Source organism: Oncorhynchus tshawytscha, linkage group LG13, assembly GCF_018296145.1.
Source record: "Oncorhynchus tshawytscha isolate Ot180627B linkage group LG13, Otsh_v2.0, whole genome shotgun sequence".
Taxonomy (NCBI): Eukaryota; Metazoa; Chordata; class Actinopteri; order Salmoniformes; family Salmonidae; genus Oncorhynchus; species Oncorhynchus tshawytscha.
In genome coordinates, this window is record NC_056441.1 from 33,528,977 (window position 1) to 33,534,333 (window position 5,357).

General features: G+C 40.9%; 1 long non-coding RNA gene across 1 annotated transcript; it reads right to left on the bottom strand.

Moving 5' to 3' along the window:
• Positions 1-3,069: 3,069 nt before the first annotated feature.
• Positions 3,070-4,982, bottom strand: LOC112264742. The gene is made up of 3 exons (XR_002955671.2): positions 4,694-4,982; positions 3,442-3,570; positions 3,070-3,319 (listed from the first exon to the last, which is right to left on the bottom strand). It is a non-coding gene; the product is annotated as an uncharacterized LOC112264742 (long non-coding RNA).
• Between the last annotated feature and the right edge of the window lie 375 nt (positions 4,983-5,357).

The window sequence follows — 5,357 nt, forward strand, 5'->3', positions numbered from 1 at the left end:
TAAACGTGCAAACCCTATGTTATGACTATGAATGAACATTTACACGTTCAATTCTTACCTAACATCTCCCTTTACTCGGTTACATATCTTTTTTATAAGTACAAACTTCTGTCAGTAATGTAATGTTGCAGATAGTAACCCTTTTGGACCACACTTCATTAGAATTCTATATCATACTATGAATAGTCAGTGTGTCTACCTCGGAATTGCAGCTCAATTTCTTACACACACACACACACACACACACACACACACACACACACACACACACACACACACACACACACACACACACACACACACACACACACACACACACACACACACACACACCTAGGAGAGACTTGAGTCACTCTGTTTTCATGAATATATAATCTGGGTCTATAAGTGTTGAACATCCAAAATATTTTCAGAAAATAAAGCTCAAGCAACAAGGAGATAAGATAGCATTTGTGTGTTACATAAATTGCATTGTTTATTTACAAAAAATAATTTACAAAAAAACACTGCAATTTGACATACCAGGTATCAAGCAGAAATGTACTTGAAAAATATAAAATAATTTTGGTGCCCATCAATATTACAAAATTACAGTATCAAATTTATGCTTATATATTATGTTAACTAATAGCAAAGAAAAGTATTGGAATTGGCCTAATCAAGACCAAATTAAATCTGTGTGACATGATACCCTTTGGATTTATCATTTAAGAATGTCAGTGTACTAGTTAGTACACAGTCCGGGTTTTAATCATGACCAGAGGGACCTCCTAAGAGCCAAATTATCCTAGGTAGATTTAAAACAGCATAATTCTGAGGTTCTGATGAGAACTGGCAAAAGTTTTCACAAACTCCATCCATTTTGAGTGAGCGTGCCCTCCTTGACTCAACACTGAGAATTCCGAGGTGACTTAACCTGTCATCAACCATTGTTGTCCAAAGGTGGGTTTTAATCCGTTTTAAAGCTGAGAAGCTTCTCTCGCAAGAAGCACTGCTGACTGGTGTAACAAGAGAAATCTTACAAAGTCGAAACAGCTCATGGAAGACCTCTTTATAAGGTTCTAGAAACACAACAAAGTCATAGAGTAGACGGTCTGTCCCTTCCACTTTTCTCTCTCCTATCAAGAAGCTGCTTGGTTTGATGAACCTCATGTTTTGAGGTCCTCTAAATCTGACTCAAAGGTCTGAGCAAAGGCAAACAGAGTCTTCTCATTCAAGAATGTTGTACTCTTTGGGTTGTGAGACTGGACCCCTTGCATTATCTCACAATTCTTCTTTGAAAAACACCTCTGCAGCTCAGCTGTGAGACTGTCAAGCGCCTGACAAAAGATTGCTCTTTGGAAGCTCTCACCATCACTTTGGTCTCTATTTTTCTGTCCTACAGTGCTCATCATCAGTGAGTCGTGAAATCTTAAGCTTGTTTTAGGCTGTCTTTTGCACACTGTTTGTACACTTATTTTGCAGTGCTCTGCAATCTCTTCAACCTCTTTCCATAGTTCTCCATAGTAACCCTCACTTCTGTAGTCCTGTAATGTGTCTGTAAAGGTACCTACTAGATCCACAGCCCTTGCTAGGTCAAGAGAGCTTGATTGGAACATGTCAGAAAGACATTTGGCATCACCAAGCACTTTCCAAAAGGTAACCAAAAGCCCTATGAAAAGTAAATCTATCTGAGAAAGAAGGTCCCTTGCCTCCACTGATCTATCAACACTATTTTCAAGTGTGATATCCTGTAGCACTCTCAGAACTGCTGGAAGCCTGTCCTTCAGATTATGGCATTCCATGTATCTGTGTAGCAAATGTGAAAGTGCTAGCTAGTTAGCAGTGGTGCGCGCTAGTGGCGTTTCAATCGGTGACGTCACTTGCTCTGAGACCTTGAAGTAGTGGTTCCCCTTGCTCTGCAAGGGCCGCGGCTTTTGTGGAGTGATGGATAACGATCACGGGGACGCTCTGACGTGTGCAGAGCGTCCCTGGTTCGCACCCAGGTCGGCGTGAGGGGACGGGCATAAAGTCTATACTGTTACATTGATGCTGTTGACCTGGATCACTGATTGCTGCGGGTGACTGTTGACGTGTGCAGAGCGTCCCTGGTTCGCACCCAGGTCGGCGCGAGGGGACGGACGTAAAGTCTATACTGTTACATCTGCATGCCCACCTTACATCCGTAAGTCTCTATAGTTCCCTGGGCTGATGCTGTGGATACAGCTCTTTCTGAACTGCAAGCCACTTGAGATAAACGTACGAGCCAGATACAAAGTTATAAAGCTTCTGCAGGAGAGCAAAAAAGTGAACTGATTCAGACACTGATTTTACAGCATCGATGCACATTCAAATGCACACAAAATGCACACCTTGCACTGTTTTTAATCTGTGCAGACACACCCGAATGCTTTCCGCTCACAAGATTATTTCTGCAGTCCAGGCCATGTTTTTCAAGGCAATCAATTATAATTTTTGTGAGACCTGCTGCATCTAAGCTTTCATCTGACTGAAAATGTCAAACGCTTTCATGGATAGTACCTCACAAATAAAGACTTATTTTTTTCTTTAAATCTTTGGTTTCATCTGCAATTACACTAAAAACTTCCCTTTCATTTACTTCTCTTATTATTTCACTTTGTACTATCTCAGCTAAGCCCTCAAGAACTTTGTTCTGGATTTGATGGCTTGTGTACTTAGCATTGCCACATGCATTCATCCTTTTCTCTATGAGGGTCATGCTTTGCTATTTCTTCTAAGATTGTCAAAACATTACCCTTGTTGTGACCTCTCTGCGCTTTATTTTGAGTGGCAGTTAATAGGAGCACATCTGCAATTGTTTTAATGTAAGTACAGATTTCCTCCACTTTCTTTTTCCGGTCCTCATTTATGACATCTAACATTGATGAGTTGCTGTCTATAGCCCTTTTATGCTGATTCCAAGCATACATAGCGTTGATATGATGCTTTGCCTTCGAATGGAGCTTAAAACCCAGAATCTTTAAACAGCGTCTTTTTCCAGTTACAAAAACCTGACTGTGATGTGAAGGCAGATTCAGGTGTATTGAGCAGAGAAACATGACTGTGATGTGAAGGCAGATTCAGGTGTATTGAACAGAGAAACATAACTGTGATGTGAAGGCAGATTCAGGTGTATTGGGCAGAGAAAAATGCCTACAGGCGAAACAACAAGTTGAATCTTGATTTACAGAATATTCAAGCCATGAACTGTCCTTATACCAGGAGCTGTTGACAGCCCTTTTCCTAGTACCATGCTGAGTTTTGGCAAATGTTTTCAAACACGGCTGTACAGGACCCTCTTCTCTGGATCTTGAAATGTCTGAAATACACGTTAAATAATATGTCATATCTCTATGGAAATGTATAGTTATGGGATCCACAAGATTAGATACGAACAGCTGCTAACTAAAATGTGTAGTTTAAAGTATAGGCCTGGCCTACCATTGGGTCCTTTTGGAACAGCACATGTGGTGCTTGATGCAGTTGGGAGGGGCTCGATGACATCACCTGGCAGCTCTGGCTCACTGTCTTGCTCAGAGCCAGAGGTCTCTGTGTCATCCCTTGATACATCTATTACATTAAAACAACACAAGAATCATTAGTGTATAATCAACATAAAAATGTCACAGCCATCAAAACAAGAACACACATGAATCAACAACCAACATTTTAAAGTGAGGCTTAAATCGGACAAAATCATCTATTACAAGCTGAAGCTAAACTTAAATTCTGAACTGGCATGTGACTGACTGCCTGGTAGATGCTCTAACCTGGTGGTGGTAGACTGGGTCCTTGTGAAGTCTGACCACACTGACTCTGACTAGCCTCAGGTAGGGAGCTGCTCTCGTGTCCGGTGGTGATGCAAGGGATGGGGTCTGTTTGCACCTGATCTGCCTGTTTGTGCTTCTTTAAAAATAAATATGATATCTCTCCCTTTCTTATCATGTTTAATTGACCCTATGCAAAAATAAGGCTGTTTATGGTTACATCTAAGTCTAACAGTATAGACTTCACGTCCGTCCCCTCGCCCCGACCTGGGCACGAACCAGGGACGCTCTGCACACATCAACAGTCATCCTCGAAGTGTCGTTACCCATCGCTCCACAAAAGCTGCGGCCCTTGCAGAGCAAGGGGACCACTACTTCAAGGTCTCAGAGTAAGTGACGTCACCGATTGAAACGCCACTAGCGCGCACCACCGCTAACTAGCTAGCCATTTCACATCGGCTACATAAGCATCCAATTATCCACATTTTAGTCCAATCTCAATCTTAATTACAAATCCCCATTATCATAACTGTACCTTAAAATCAACCACCCGCCCAAATGACTAGTTTGATCATGGCTAGCCCTACTTTGCAGTAAGTAACTTAGCTAGCTATAATTTCTTATACCTTTACGATAGCAAACAGGCTATCTGCAAATTGTGGTAATCTTTTGAGTAACGTTAACAGATTGATAATAACACATGTTTGTTTTGAGTTCAAGTACGGAAATCTAACTGAGTTAATGGATTTCAAATTACTGAATGCTAACTTGCTGAACACTGACAGCTGTAGCCTACTAGTTACCCCATATTAGCTAAACATTTGTATACTGTAACTTACGACACTGCACTGTATATGCGTGTATTTCTAGCACAGATGTAAACATAATTGTCTGTTAATGGAACCAAAGGTCTACCGTTAACTTACACAGCGACTCAACTTTCGTAAAAGTTGTTGAGGAAACCTAAACCCGATGCTAAACCTTAAAATGTACTTCAAATATGATGCTTTCGTCAATCGCGAAAAGAGCTCGTGGAGCTGTGGAAATATTCCCTCTTCTTCTTCTGTATGTTCTTATTCTTCTTCTTATTTTGTATCTCGCAACCAACGTTAATATTCTCGTCGATTTAAAAACGTCAAAATAATGCTTCTTTCAACAAGAGGTGAAATGAGATGTCAATCAGCATTAAACTGCCAGTAGCGAATTAAATATTGGGGTGGCCAATCAGATGTCAGGGGTGTCCAGTGCCACCCCGGACACCCTTCTGGCTCCGCCCATAGCTACAAGGTCCCTATTTTACAATTACATAGGCTAGTCGAAAGTTGACCAAATAATGAAAAGGGCTGTCTGCTAGCCTCAATAAATACACAAATATTTATAGTTGAACAAGTCTTTGCATGTATACATGTCTTTTTGTTTTTAAACTTGACTTGAGGCTTGACTTGAAAACATGAATACTCGACTTGACTTGCTCTTAGAATGCACGAATTAGACTTTACTAGAGTCTTGACCAGTTATTCTTGTGACTCGAATTGAAACTCGGACCTTGTGACTTGAGGCTTGCTTGTGACTCAAATAATAGTCACTTGG